This window comes from Euprymna scolopes, chromosome 13, assembly GCF_053919585.1.
Source record: "Euprymna scolopes isolate OS-2025 chromosome 13, ASM5391958v1, whole genome shotgun sequence".
Taxonomy (NCBI): domain Eukaryota; kingdom Metazoa; phylum Mollusca; class Cephalopoda; order Sepiida; family Sepiolidae; genus Euprymna; species Euprymna scolopes.
Genome location: NC_136494.1, coordinates 35,888,832 through 35,906,331, shown reverse-complemented (window position 1 = coordinate 35,906,331; position 17,500 = coordinate 35,888,832). Strand labels below are relative to the sequence as shown.

At 31.0% G+C, this 17,500-nt stretch overlaps 1 protein-coding gene across 1 annotated transcript in view; it reads right to left on the bottom strand.

Moving 5' to 3' along the window:
- Positions 1 to 17,500, bottom strand: part of LOC145291974 (uncharacterized) — a 635,233-nt gene that overhangs the window by 467,931 nt on the left and 149,802 nt on the right. The gene's annotated exons all lie outside the window — the stretch shown is intronic.

Sequence of the window (17,500 nt, the reverse complement as noted above, 5' to 3'; positions counted from 1 at the left end):
TCAGTAGTATGCGGGCAAAGATTTTTCCCATTATGGACAAAAGGCAATCCCACGGTAATTGCCACATGATTTTCGGTCACCCTTTTTGAAGATGGTTACTATTACTGCGTCTTTCAGATTCTTTTTTTTTTTTTACACCACATTATCAAGGCCCAGAGGCAACTCAAGGATAAGGGTTAAAGAGTCTACAGTAGAAATTGGACAATATAGTAATCATTAGTAATGAAAATTTGGTAAATTTAATAACTTATATGGAACGGCTCATCAAGAACTTATTTACTTTAGACTTGAACACAACCATATTGTAGTCAGCCGGAAAGCAGGTACTTTACTTTGGTACTTTACGTTCTTCCCACATCTTAAGAATGAGAGTGAATAGTCTTGTTTTCAGATGTTGTCCACCATGGGGGATAAGTTCAAAAGGGATATCATCAGGCCCTGAGGCTTTATTTACTTTCATTTGCTCCATGGCAATTAGAAATTCTGTAAATGATGGTGGTGCATTCATCAATAATTGCGCTGGGTACTGTGGGACCATTTTGAGAAATTCCTCATCTGCAGAAGATTCTTTATTGAGTAGAGTGGCAAAATGCTCCTTCCAACGATCCAGAATTGATTGTGGATCATTGAGGATGGTGGCATTGTCTGCTGCAAGAAGTGTTCCGATGGACGATCTGATGGGGCCAAAAATTTGTTTTACACCGGCATGGAAATTTCTAAGGTCGCGGGCTTTTGCAAAACCCTCAAATTCTAAAGCTTTCAGCTGCCACCATTTGTTTTCTAGTTCCCGTAATTTTGATTGACACTGTTTTTTGCGATTTCTGTAGATGTTGTCGAGGGTCTTGTTCATGAGCATGGCGAGCGTTTATCTTTTCTTGAATGAGTTGATTAATTTCAGCACAGTTTTCATCAAACCAGTCTTGATTTTTCTTTTTCTTTAAACCAACTGTGACTTTGGCTGATTCATTAATGATCTTATTGATTGACAACCATTCTTCTTCCAGATTGCAAGAATTGGTTGGGTTGTTCGATGGTGTGTTGGTATTTTGTTTATACCTTGTTAGGTGAAGTTTTGAGAGGTTATATTTTTTCCGAGATTGCTGCTTTAATTCAAATTTGGGCTTCTTTCTGGTGGTATATTTAGGACGTGTGATGACCAGACGGTGGTCAGTCCAACAGTCATCTACACTTAGTGCTGATTTAGTGATATGGATATCCTTTTTATCTTTCTGGCGGACGATGACAGTCTAGAAGGTGCCAATGCTGAGATCGAAGATGTTTTCACGTGGTCTTTAATCTATTTGGAAGGTGGAACTGAGTGTTGGTAATGAATAGCTCAAATTCTGAGCAAAGTCCTTACGACAGGCGACCATTTGAGTTGCATTTACCAAGTCCATGCTTCTCAATATCCCAGAGTTTATGGCCTTTCCCCACTCTCGCGTCAAAGTCGCCCAGAAGCATTAATGTGGTGGTGGGACTCTGGTTATGAGCTTGCCAAGCTGCTGGTGGAATTCTCGTTTCACTTCACTGTCGGCATCTAGGGTTGGTGCATATGCCGAAATGACAGTAATGAAGTTATCAGAAGGCAGTGGGACTCTAAGACACATAAGGCTCCCATACATCAACAAAATATTCTTAACATACGTTTATTTATTTTTAGTAGATTTTATTTATTTTTAGTTATTCAGAATTGCAATAGATTTATACTAAAGATAATTAATATAAGTTATAACAGAACTTAGAACTAAGCTAATAGTCGCTGAATAATTTGCTTGTATATGTGCGCTGATGCGTGTGTGTGTATTATTTGTTTGCTACTAATTCTTGCCGATTTCTATCGCATCAGGAGATTAAAAAGAGAAGCTTCCCATCTGATAACGCATTTACGAGTCCAATTAATTTTCAAGCAATCTTTTATTTAATCTTAATTTTAGTTGACTTTTATTGCAACAGCTCAGACCAGTTGTCTATGGACGGTAATAAACAGCTGATAAATGATCATTTGACATAATTGATATGCACGTATAAATCGTTGCTGCGTAAAGGTGACTATTCCGTTATGGATGTTTATGCGAGTGAAAATAATGTACGCTGAGCCGGGAGAGAGATACAAATGAAGAGAAAAGTAGAGAGAGAAAGAGAGAAAAAGGAGATGATGAGAGAAAGGAGGAGAAGGAAAATGCACGAGAGAGAAAGAGAGAGAGAAGGAGGGAAAGTTTGCGGAAAGAGGAACATATGCATATATGGTAACCTCCTTAAGGTTCAGGATGACTGGAAACAATGCCGAGATAAGCGGAAAGCACATAAATCGCGTAGAATTCCCAAATGGTCACCCATCTGGTATTAGCCAGGCTCAACTTTGCTTAACTATGGTGATCTGATGAGAACCGGTGTGTAAACATAATCATGTCATATATATATATATATATATATATATATATATATATATATATATATATATATATATATATATATATATATATATATATATATATATATATATATATATATATATATATATATATATATATATATATATATATATATATATATATATATATATATATATATATATATATATATATATAGTGTATCACAAAAGTGAGTACACCCCTCACATTGCTTCAAATATTTAAGTATATCTCTTCATGAGACACCACTAAAAATTTAGCTTTCAATGGCTATATTTTTAGTTATTTTGAGGGAAAAATAAATTAACTCTTTTATATATGCTGCGGACAGACTACTTTTCATTGTGTCAAAAAATCATTTTTTTTAGTATTCTTTTTCAGTGAAGAGATATACTTAAATATTTGAAGAAATATGAAGGATGTACTCAATTTTGTGATATATATATATATATATATATATATATATATATATATATATATATATATATGTATATATATATATATTGATTGATTGATTGCAGAAATTCCCCTCTGGATCTAAGTGCCACATACAAATGTATTATGTTTACACTATTAGCCACTCTCTTATGCATGCAACTTTAGAACGACATTTTAGAAATATAATAAAATTCTACATTGCATCCTAGGAGCGCCATCATCACAATCTCCCAGTCTTTAGAGGAAGTAGCAATTATTTTTCTCTCTAAATCTTAAGTACGCATACCGCCACCAGTCAACATCGGAACTAATATACACATTATACATATACCGTCCTGCCAACGTTCATATTTGGCTCATAAACTCATACAAAAACTATTAACTTTCCCGTTACAAAAATATTATTTTTCCCTTATACAGTTCCGGCAATTCTCATTGGCTGTGAGTTGACAGATCGTTCATTTTGGAATATACATATTATTAAATAAACGAACACTCTACACTTTAAAAAAATATGGCCACTCTCTCTACACCCTGCAATTATCTTAACCTAAAACCGACCAATTGATTTTTTCCTAAATATAATACGTCCTTTACTATATTAATATTTATTAGTTTTTTCTGCATAATCAAGCAAGCATGTAAGCACAAACTTGGAGGTTTTACAGAACTGCGAGTGAGCGAGCGAGAAACTATCGAAGCAAATATACACGAAGATATATAGATAAAGAGAGAGGGAGAGAGAGAGGGGGAAGCATCGTCAACATCGTAGCCATGCTAAACTTTCACTTATTTTATTTGGTTCGCAAAGTCATTTACGCCTTCCGATACGTTTTAAAGACGTTATTTCGAAGGCCCATAACGTCAAAAGTTCACAGTGGGCCAGGCGACTAAAGTGTTTCCTTTTTCGTCACCTCTTTTTCCTCTTAGCATTACACGTTCGAGCCTGTCTACTGCAGGTATTTTATTGTGCTCGAAAGGGTACTTTATGCTATTTTCATTTTTTATAAGGGGTTGTTTAATTTTTTAACTTTTTCTGAAGGCTCGCACTGATAATAACTAATAGTATGTTTTGTTTTTACTTTTAAACGCAAATAGGTCACAAACCTAAATAACTTTGTTTGCCTAATTTCTCCCAATTTTTGTCTTATAAGTATATATATTGAAAAATGTCTGCAAACAATATTTCTTTCAAAATTATAAAAAAATTATTTGTTTGTTGTCTAAAATTAAAATTTAAAAAAGGTTTACATTGCTTCAAATTATAAAGTGTTCTATTTATATTGTTTATAATATAAACAAAATTATTTTTGTGTTAAATATTAAATAAACAATGCTTAATTGAATGATGATATTGGTATTTCGATAAATTAATTTTTCTCCGAGTGATATCGAATTCATTAATATATATTACTTAACGTACCTAATATATATAATATATATAGAGAGAAAGCGAAAAAAAGAAGAGGGGATATAAAAAGAGAAAAATAGAGAAAGAGAGATACGGTAAATGGGGAGAAGAAAAGAAGTGAAATATAAACGAAGTGAAGAGAGAAAAAGAGATAAAACATATGGTAATGGGAGGAGAGAGGTAAACGAAAATGAAAACGAAACGAGAGAGAGAAACGGAAGGAGAGAAATCAACTGAAAAGAGAGAACATGAAAAAAGAAAAGGTAGAAATAGATAGAAAAGGTAAAAAGGGTGAATAATAGGAGATAATGAAAATGAGAGAGAAAACGAAAAACAAAAGAAAGAAAAGGAAAGAGAGAGACAAAGAGGAAAACTGGGAAGAGAAGAAAAAGAGTCAGAAAAAAGAAAGGTATAGAAAATAAACAACTGGGAAGAAAGAGAAAGAGAGAGAGAGAGAGGGAGAGGCGAAGTCTAGAAAGTATAAGGAGAGAGAGAGAGGGAGAGGCGAAGTCTAGAAAGTATAAGAAAAGAGAGAGAAAAGAAAATGTTTTCAAACAAAAACAGAAAACAAAGCTAAAAAAATTCACTCAGACAAAATCAGTAAAAAAAAAAAAAAAAAAAAGACAGAACTAAAATGCTAAGTTCTAAATGAAAAGTCAGCCGAGCATAAATTCGAGAACGGCGAATCACGTCGGTAATTTATTCCAACGTTTTTGTCTTTTGGAATAGATTACACCGGAAGTGAAACTGTTGATGAACTAGCTGTAAAAGGAACGGTTGAATTTTGCCTGTGTATAAATTATCTTTGTTTGTTTGCCAATTCGTGGGCAGGTTTTCAAGACACATCCAAGACAGAAATACTTGTATGAAAATCAATTGCCGACATTTTTGCTTTTGCTTTGAGGGTTTCGGGAATTGATTGCAATGTTATACTGAGTTGTACTGAGGAATTTCTCTCGATGCAATAGAGAAAAATGTCAAGGCAAGAGTGGATCAGAAATTGGGAGGAGGGAGCGCACAAGAGAAATACAGGGGGGGGGGAGTACGAGAGACAAAGACGCGGCGCGTGCTAGAAAGAACAAGTGAAGCATGCATGGTCTCCCGTGAGTGCACAGTGAACAAGGCATAACAAAATGATTAAGTTCAGCATTTGCCCCCCTCCCTGCCATTTAGCCTCAAAAGTCCCAAGGGGACGTCAAATCCTGGTGTACATGAACAAACGATGCAATTTTTAGGTTTTAACATATGTAAATTTGGAGTTCTGCACCATGCAAAAAAAAAAAAGAAATGACTAAGTCCATCATTTGCCCACCCCTCCAATTTAGCCGCGAAAGTCCTCAAGGCCTTAACATATTTAAATTTGAGTTCAGCACGATGCAAAACTGCTGATTAGACATACACAGAAAATTTTGGACAAATATGGTTAAATAGTCCCAAAATTAGAGTGTTTTTATTCGGCTTAAAAGAGCTCCATGAGGCACACACAAGAGTTATCGCGAAGACAAACAAACTTATATAGAAATCAGTTGCAATTTTTCAGAAAGTTTTATAAAAATCCAAGGCATCAATTTTCTTAATAATAAGCACAGAAGTGTAAATCTAAGCCATTTTAATACGAAAGGCACCCTTAGAGGGGGTTGCATAGGGGGCATTCATATTGACTAGAGACGGCGGACATGTAACGGGTACATGTAACGGGTACATGTAATACAAGATGATGAGCGATAGAAGACATTTATATAGTTCTGGAATGTTTCTTCTTAACACATATTAGCGAGGAGGGAGAATAATCAGTTCTTTTGTTAGAGAATGGATCGAGAGAGAGAGAGAGGGGGGAGAGAGGGAGAGAGAAAAGATGGGGGAATGTGTAAATTATATTGTAGACACGTTGACCGGAAGTCAGGATCAGCTGATCGGATTGCGTGTGAGTCACGTGATCAGGTTAGCTGAATCGTGAAGATTTAGTTTGGACTTAGAAGGTGACGGACGTCTTCAAAGACGCCTCCTCCCTTTCACTGCGGGGGGGGGCGATGGCGTGTACCATGCAAGCCAGAGATTCACTTTCCATCTTTCTGCGAGATATCTGGAAAGTGAAATAAAAACTATAAAACCAATTCATCGTTTGGGGTGAAATGAATCTTCATCCCGAAAACAGGTATCCGTCTCCTCTCCAAGACGAGATGAATTCAGATGGACCAACATCGACGATGCGCGAAGGTATGTTGAAAAATACATGTACCACACACACACACACACACACACAATGACATATGAACAAATAGACAAAACAACTAGACGATCACACAACGTTAACACTGATTAGACGATCACACACGATGCCATTTATGATACAACAACACAACACTTTTAACACAGGGGAGGACAGTCATTACTTATGATGGAGAGACACATTACTTAGGATGGATTATACAAAGTTCATTACAGATGATTACACATTACCTTTTTCTGTAGAATGACGACACAACACAGTTTTACAAAAACATGATGATAACTTCTTTATTCTCATATCGACCAGTCGAATGATTATGACGTCAAGGAATTCAAAGTCGATCTACATGATTAAACCGTTCTCCCTTCGCTTCTAAAGTGACCCTCCTCATGTCAGCTCTGTCCGGCTGACTGTTCTGACTTCGATCTTGACTCGACTGCCTAACTGCAACCCCCGATTTGACTAAAATTGAGAATTCCCTTTCTGCTATGACGTCATGTATGGCTTCAAAACGTGACTCACTCACGTGGGGAACTCACGCGGCTTAAACATACATTTCGGCACATGTTCTCAAACACATTTCTGCAGATAAAAAATTCTCAGTAACCTATTTTTCAACCTAACCTATTTTCAATATATTTCTAAATTACATTGTTCATTATTTTCTAGCTGACCTTATTTTAATTCAGTTTTCATAAAAAGAATTGAACAATTAAATTCTTTTTACAAACAAACATATCTAAACTATTTTATATAAAATTGAACAATGCGAAATCCTAACATTCCATTTCCTGAATCTATCCTGAACCTTGCTTACAAGGTTCGAATCTCGGCTTATCCTAATCTCATTTTCCACTTATCTAAAAATTTTCTTACTGACAAGAAAAGGCGACCCTTTTCTTGTAACATCCGTCTCCTTCCAATTTTCAAAAAATGTACGCATTCTTAGATTCTAGTACATTTTTTTCTCTATGTCTATACAACCGCTTGGCTAAGGAAGATCAGACCTCATAAAAAAAATCCTTTAGTCAGCCCTTTCCAACTGACTTCATAATTATATTTTTTTTTAGATCAGAATCTCTCTTTCTGATCTTCATGGCATTTACTTTTTGGGTGTAGGATATTCCTCCTATGATTCACCTCAGCTGCTTCATCCAGCCACCCTTATGCCGTAAACTGAGGTCTCACTCTACCTCTCTCGAAATCGACGACTTCTTTCGTCCAAAAGCATCCTGATCCTTTCTTTCGCTTTTCTACTATTTATGAGAGAAAATCTGTTCTGTCACTTGTTTTACTCACATCATGTTTAATGTTTGTGCAAAATTTCAACAAATTCCAAGGCGTAGTTATTGAGAAATGTGCGGAATGACGAACGGACGAACAGACAAACGGACAAGGGTGAGTTTATAGGTCCAACCTCCTTTTGCCCGGGGACCAAAAACCGCAAAATAAAACGTCTGCACGCGCGAAAGAAGGATAGCAATAGAGTGCGAAAAGGCGGCACACACACACACTCACACACACGCACACACACACACACACACACAGACACATATCTATGTATATGCTCTTATGAATTTTTGGGGTGTGTGTATTGATATTAAAAACCCTTTTTTCTATTTATTTAATTTTTGCTTGTTTACTTGCCCGCCCAGGAGGGTAAAGTTAGTAACAAAACTTAAAAATATATCAGTCATGAAGGATGTCTCATCCACTAACCGAAGCCCAAAACAGTGAAGTTTAAAAAGTCAAGTGCAACATCAGAACATATACTACACTTTGATCCTAGCCTGAAGGCCAAGAACACTTTTTATCTATTTATTTAAAAAGAAAATAGAACTTTGTTATACATGAATCGTTGAATTGCATTTATCTGCCAAAAATCTTACTAATTGCATATTCTTTTTAGCATTCATTTTAATTCATTCCCTATTAGTTTTTTTTCGGTTTACTTATGAAATGGTCATCTTTAGTTCAGTATTACGTGTAATTATATTCATGCAGATATTCTACATGATTCATACCTGCGTAATATTTGCGTAAAAAAGGTTATAGTAAACACAAGTATCTTTCTTTATATATTTATTTATGTGTATATATATATATTTGTTTAAAAAAATGCCTACCAAACTCCTCCGTCAGTTTTTGGTCTACACACATGAAACTTTCTTTATACGATATTCGAGGACATGCTAACCTTGATATTTGGGTTTTAGATGGGAAAATCGATGCAAAAGTGTGAAAATTTAAAAAATGAAATTTGTCAAATGAATGTCGTACAATGGTATACCGAATATGCATGCGTGACGTAATAGCTATAGGTTCAGGTTTCAACTTTAAGCTTTGCCGTGAAAATGTCTCCATAGTACAGTCATTAACGTCAAAATAAAAAGTAAATCGTTAACTAAACGTTTTGGTTTCGATTCGCGGTGGTTGCACACGAATCATTTTTTTTTTCTTTGTTTTAACGTTTAAAATCCTTACTATATATTGGGTCCAACATAATATAATAATAAATACGAAATCTGCATTAATCAAAATATCATATTTTAGCGCATTTTACGCACAGGCGATGCTGGGCGGCCTGCTAGTATATATATACATATATATATATATATATAATTATAAGACTGTGCACATTGTTTGTTTGAATCTCGTCTTCGACGACCAGGCAATTCCATCTTTTAAAAAAGGGACGATAGGTGAATATGACACACACACACACACACACACACACACACACATATATATATGTATATATATATACATATATATATGTATATAATAATCACATATACATATATCATATTCATGTATAAATATATATATATATATATATATATATATATATATATAATATTCATATATACATATATATATATAATATTAACATTCGGGACAAGATCAAAGTGTAGTATCTGTTCCGGCAGATACTGCAAGCAAAGACTAGCTATGACTAGCAAAGACCATATGTGGGGGTAACCCCACATATCTGAACTTGGTCAATGTAGGGATCACCCTACAGACCACAGTTATTATCCAGCTCCCATTTCCCACCTCTCGGGAGCTGGATCCCCCTTTCCCTCCCCCTCCCTCCATCTCCACATTAAAAAACGGCCTTGTGTCTAATTTGCTCAGTGGGGAAGCAAATAAATCCAATCTCGTCTTCGACGACCAGGCAATTCCATCTTTTAAAAAAGGGACGATAGGTAAATATGACACACACACACACACACACACACACACACACACACACATATATATATATGTATATATATATACATATATATATGTATATAATAATCACATATACATATATCATATTCATGTATAAATATATATATATATAATATTCATATATACATATATATATATATATATAATATTAACATTCGGGACAAGATCAAAGTGTAGTATCTGTTCCTCCGATGCTGCACTTCTATTTCTTGTTCTCTTTCGGTGGAGGAGAAATCCTTCACGACTGAGACAATTTTTATTTTTGTACCTTTTCTCCACGTTAAAAAACGACCCTGGTGTCTAACTCTGTCCCGTGGGGAGGCATAGTAAATAGGTATATATATATATATATATATATATATATATATATATATATATATATATATATATATATATATATATATATTCACATATATAATATTCATATATATATATAAAATATTCACATATATATCTATAATATTCACATATATATAATATTCACACACATATATATATCTGATATCCACATATATATATATATACATATATATAATATTCACATGTATATATATATATATTCACACACACATATATATATTCATATACATATATATTCACACACATATATTCACACACATATATATATATATTTACATATTCATATATATTCAAACGTATGTATATATTCACATATATATTCACATACATATATTCGCACACACACACGCGCGCGCGCATATATATATTCACATATATATTTTCACATATATATATTCATGTATATATATATATTCACATATATATATTCACATTCTATATATATATATATACAAAAATAGATTACTAGACTGCCATCAGTTATAATCGAAACCGAAACCAAAATGTATGAAGAATTCTTGGTAAAATTATTTATGACAAAAAATGGAACTACATAACAATTAAACATCTCAGATGTAAGCGTGACACAGAAAATAACACACATGTTATCGTATTAACACGTAGATTAAAAGAAATACTTATATAAAATTATTTCTTTTACAGTTTATATAATTTAAAAATATATTTTAAAAGTGAAAATCTTTAACTTACAATAATCGCCATACCAACAACAGTGTTGTACAGTCCATTTCTGGGTTTTGTCCCTCTGAGAACTGATTTTGTTTTGTTTTATTTTTCAAGTTTTTGCACCTATTATTTAAAATATCTCTATGGTGGACTCTCCCGTTTATTTCGACGTGTGATCTCTGCCACAACAACTGTGTTGCTTAAAAATCTACACAGATGATTTGTTTATAGTAATGAAGGTTTTGTGCAGAGCCAACAACACTTTTTGGTTCAACTGCTAATCTTTGTCGGTGCAATATCTGCCACAAAATAGAGTAGACAGTAGACCTCACGTTTTTCATCAGTTTTCCTTCTCCTAGGTGCGTCTTAATGAAAACAGGGGGCGCATTTTTCAGTGAATTAAATACGCCTTAAATACAACCTAGATATTTCTACATCTCAGTGCAGTAAAAACAGCATCTACGCTACCCAAATTGTCACCCATCTGGTACTAGCCATGCTCTTCGTTACTTAACTTCAAATATCTGGCGAGAACTGGTGTGTTAAATAGCTCTAAAAGCTTACTCTTTCATTATATGCCCCAAAATATACAGGGTGGCCCACTTAACAGTAACCAGATTTCTCCAATCTTTCTCTAAGCAAATTTTTTTTTCATATTAATCGGCCCACTTAAAAGTAGTTCGATTTCTCTCTTTCTCTTAACGACCAACTGACGCAACAAGACGAAATGCAATTCTTTTTCAAACAAGATGGCGCTAGATGTATTACGTCTCATAGATCACTGATACGAGTTAATGACACGTTTACGGAAGAGAAAACAATAAGCAAAGGATTATGGCTACTTTGTCAGCATGTGATATTTATCTTTAGGGGACTTTAAAACAACAAGTTTATGCAAATAATCCTCACAATCTAGACCAACTAAAAGAGAACATTACCAACTCTATCAGGAGAATCACCAGAGAAGATCTACAGGCAGTATCTGCAAACGTTGTTAAACGTGGCCAGAAATGCATAGAAGTCAACGGGGAGTATCCCATCATCTTTTATAACACTACACTTTAAACTTTAAGCACTTTAATCTATAAAAGAATGTTTCTCCTTTCTACTACATTTTCTGGGCTGGTTTTAAGTGTGACACCCTGTATATGTTATTTGCAGCATATAAGAAAACCTATCAAAATAAATAGTTACATTTGGCTAATTTGCATACTGTTGTGGTGGCCATCTTTGATTTATAAATGAGGTTAACCATCCGTTCATTGGTAGTCGTTATTTTCTCATGCACATCATCGTTAATTGGTGAAGATATTGAATATATCTATGCTGTTGTGTACTATATTACAAATAAAACCAGTTTTGCATGGAGTATCGTCTGCGATTAGGGGTGGTAGATGTGTTTAATGTTACATCCTTTGTTGTTAGATTTGATGACCTACTTTAGCTAAACGATCATCGACTGCCTTGTCTGCTGATTTGTTAAAATGAATAAATGCTGTGTTCGTTGACTATAAAAGAATATTTCAGAAAACAAAAACAAAATTAGTTCACTTTTAATGAAATTCAATTCTTGAAAATAAAAAAGTAACGCTAAGTTACGGTGAATGTGGTTGAACGACAAAGTCAACTAGTCGTTGGAGTAGTGATTCCCGATTTATAAGCGATAAAAAAAACAGTAAATTCATCTAGGTTTCGTGGCCTAACGGTTAAAGTGCCGGACTGTGGAAACAGTTGAGCTACGCTGATGAGAGTCAATGAAACTCGAAACATGTGTGTACGTAGATTACTGTTTTAAAAATAATAATAAAAGAATAAAATATTATATATATATATATATATATATATATATATATATATATATATATATATATATGAAAGTGAACGTGTCTGTGTGTCTGTGTACATTTCCCTACGCAATAACTCTGTCAATTTTTAGTCTACAGACGCGAAATTTTATATATAGGGTACTGAGATTTGGGAAATCGAATGTGATCGGTTTTCGGACAGAAATTTGGCTGTTAAAGGGTCAAAGTTCAACGATTTGACCTTTGAGAACTCTACCAATCTCCTCCGACAATTTTGAGCCTAAACACTTGTAATTTTGGATATAAGTTCCTTGGACATGGATCTAACTTAATAACTCTATTTGAGCCCAAAAGAATAAACGTTAAGGGGTCATAATAGGGGTCAAAGTTAAAAAATTGATCGCTTTTCTTTTTTTTTTTTGCTCAACTTACACCTCCAAGCACCCAAGCAACGCCGGGCTGAAATGCTAGTATATATATATATATATATATATATATATATATATATATATATATATATATATATATATATATATATGTGTGTGTGTGTGTGTGTGTGTGTGTGTGTGTGTGTGTGTGTGCGATTATATATAAAGAGAGATAGAAAGAGAGAAATAGAGAGAACGTAGAGAGTAGCGGGTAGATGTAGAGAGGGTGAGTTATCTGCAAGCCATGATCCATTTAAAACAAATTAATATGTATATGGTCATCTAATAATCTCGGACACAAAAGTCGACACGTTGTTCCAATCCTACCCAACGTCGCTTTGGTCCAAAATTCTAGACATGTTTGCCTCTCACCCGATAGCACCAAAAATTAATCTTATTACCTTTATTTTCAACACCTTTTACTATGATTAATAATTCTCCCACATTTTCGCTTTGTTGAGACAAAAGTGAAATGAAACTCAAACCACTGAGACTCGAAAAAATAAAAAGTAACCAGAGTGTCACAGTTGTACAAACAACAAGAGATATCTCTTAACTTTAAACAAGTCACAATTAATAACAATTTGTACTCGTATTATATACAGTTTATATTGTTATTGAACGAAGGAATAATTTAAGTGACTTTTGACTATGATATATATCCACTATATCTTGTACGGCATAATCGCGTTGGCACATCGGTTCCTGATGGATCGCCGAAGTTAAGCAACGTTAAACCTAGTCATTACTAAATCGCTGACCATTTGGGATTTCCAGGTGCTGTATGTGCTCTCCGTTTATCTCAGCATTTGTTTCCAGTCGTCTTGGACTTCTCCTTGCCACTGGAATCAAACCGTACCGATTCAAGAGAAGTGTGGTTGTGGATTGCGCAACATTTGCCTCACAATTATACACACAGCTGCTACTATATATATATATATATGCATATATATATATGTGCATATATATATATGTGCATATATATATATATATATATATATAAATATGTTGGATGTGATAACTAATGGCTACACATATGCAAGCATGTTTCAGTTTTTGAAAAAGTAACAAGTGCGGACTTTCGTTTTACCGGCACTGTATATATATATATATATATATATATATATATATATATATATATATATATATATATATATATATATATATACATGCATATATAAAGATATATGTATACATATACGTAAATGTGTGTATATATATATATATATACATGTATATATGCATACATGTATATATATACATACATTTAGACAAATATTATTGAATAGCACGGAATTATTCTGTTTTACAATTTTCCTTTTTATCTTCTTCAATCTCCGAATAGTCCTTTTTTGTGCTTTTCTCGAAATTGTATGTGTTGGATCCATAATCGCGAGCGCTTTCGACAGAAGTACTTCTATCATCCTCAGGCATATTGTAGAAATAAATGTAGAGATTGTTTTTTAATTTATTTATATACATTTTTTTCCTAGTCATGTGGTAATTTGTTACAAGTTAGGTGGGCGAATCTTTCTTTTTTTTTTACATATATTAAACAGATTTATATATACAAACACATATATACATTATCAAACATTTATACCAAACATTTCAAAACGTTCCGGCTGCACTCATAATTAATATTATTTATTTAAGGCTTCTTTGTTTTAATGTACAATGCTTCGAGTATTCTTAGCCTATTTACATTTCTCTCACTCTGCAATACTCTTGTATTTTCTACCATAATTCTTCGAAATTCCGAATATTGGCAGCCATGTCCCTTCAAATGTTGTGATATGGAGTTAGAGTGATATGGAGCAAAAGAAACTACTTATTGAAAAATAACTATAATTTGTTCAACTGCCGCAATATGTTTCCTAATTTTTTTTGGGGGGGGGCATTACTTAATGTATTGTAAATCAATCTTAGTTTTTATTTTATTTACATATGAATTTGTTTGGTTTTTATCTTGGAGGAATAATACATAAAGTTATTAGTATAATCTCGAAAGGATTTCTTGTGAAATTTGTCGATGCGGTTCATGATCGACTTGAAAGCCTAGTATCGAATCGTGGTATATTATATATATATATATATATATATATATATATATATATATATATATATATATATATATATATATATATATATATATTATACTATATATATAATATATTATACATAAATATTATATATATATTAAATATATATATTATATATAAATATTATATATATATAATATATATTATATATATTATATATATAATATATATTATATATATTACATATATATTAAATATATTATATATATAATATATATTGTATATATATATTATATATATATTATATAATATATAATATATATTATATATATATATTATATATTATATATATTATATATATATTATATATATAATATATATTATATATATTATATATATATTATATATGTATTATATATTATATATATATTATATATATATTATATGTATGATATATATTATATATATTATATATATTATGTATATTATATATATTATATATATTTTATATATATATTATATATATTATGTATATTATATATTATATATATATTATATATATTATGTATATTATATATATATTATATTATATATATTATGTATATATTGTATTATATATATTATGTATATTATATATATATTATATATATTATATATAATATATATAATATAATATGTATAATATATATACAATATATATAATGTATATATTATATATATAATATAATATATATAATATAATATATATAATATAATATATATAATATATACACATAATATAATATATATATAATACATATATATAATATATATATAATATATATAATATATATACAATAGAAATATATATATAATATATATATAATATATTATATACATATACTATATATATACAATATATATATCATATATATATAATATATATAATATATGTATATAATATAATATATATGATATGTATAATACAATATATATATATATTATATATAATATATATATATACTAGCGGGGGTACCCGGCGTTGCCCGAGTGTTTGTTTCCGGGACGGGGGGGGAGTTTTAAAAAATGTTATGGTAGGTAAGTAGGAATGATCAAACCCGGAGTCATGAGTAAAAGTAGGAAAATAAAGTGTGAAAAAAAAAAAAAACATCTGCAACCAAAAAAAAGCATCTGCATTTGTGCCACCAAGAAAAGTCCATTCCAGTTGTTTAGGAAAAAAAAAGACGACTACGGTAGGTCGGCGCGAACGTGAAAATATAATGTGAATTGTCCAGCACGCTAACCACTACGCCACAGAGCACTACAGCTTAGTTTAGTGATTTTAAATAACTTCACATATAAGAACTACGAAGCCAAACCGGTGTTCTCTTCTCAACTGTTCCTGTGAACGATCCCCAAACGGTGTTAAGTGGTGGCAGGGGGAGGAGGAATTTTTTAGAGAGAAAATATTTTACCACTTCCATTGATCTTAACCGATTTTGGCCGTGACTTTTCAGCAGAAAAAGTATAGAAATCTAAGATTATCGAGGAATTTGAGAAATAAAAAGCCTATAACATACCTCAGATATTGTTCTGCCGTTTGTGCATATTATATTTGCATGAAATATCTTGATTTTTAATCCTATTAATGTCAAAATCAGACGGGAAAAAATGAGTTCATTCTATTTATATAGATAGATGGAAGATAGATAGAAGACAGATAGAAGATAAATAGAAGAGAAGAAGATAGAATAGATAGAAGAGAAGATAATATAAATATATAAATATATATATAATATATATATAAATATATATACAATATATATAAAATATAATATATATAATATATATAATATATAATATGTATATAATATATATGTAATATATAATATATATATAATATGTATATATAATATATATATAATATATATATATAATATATATAATATATATAATATGTATAATATCAATATATAATATATATAATACATATATAATATATATAATATATATACAATATATATAATATATATAATGTAATATATATATAAAATATACATACAATATATAATATATATAATATATATAATATATACATACAATATATAATATATATAATATATATATAATATATATAATATATATAATATATACAAATATATACATATATAATATATATAATATATATAATATATACATATATAATATATACAATATATATATATTATATACATATAAAATATAAATAATATATATAATATACATATATAATATATATATAATATATACATATATATTATGTACGTATAAAATATATGTAATATATATAATATACACATATATAATATATATATAATATATACACATATAATATATATATAATATATACATATATAATATATATATAATATATACATATATAACATATGAAATATATATATAATATATACATATATATAATATATATATATA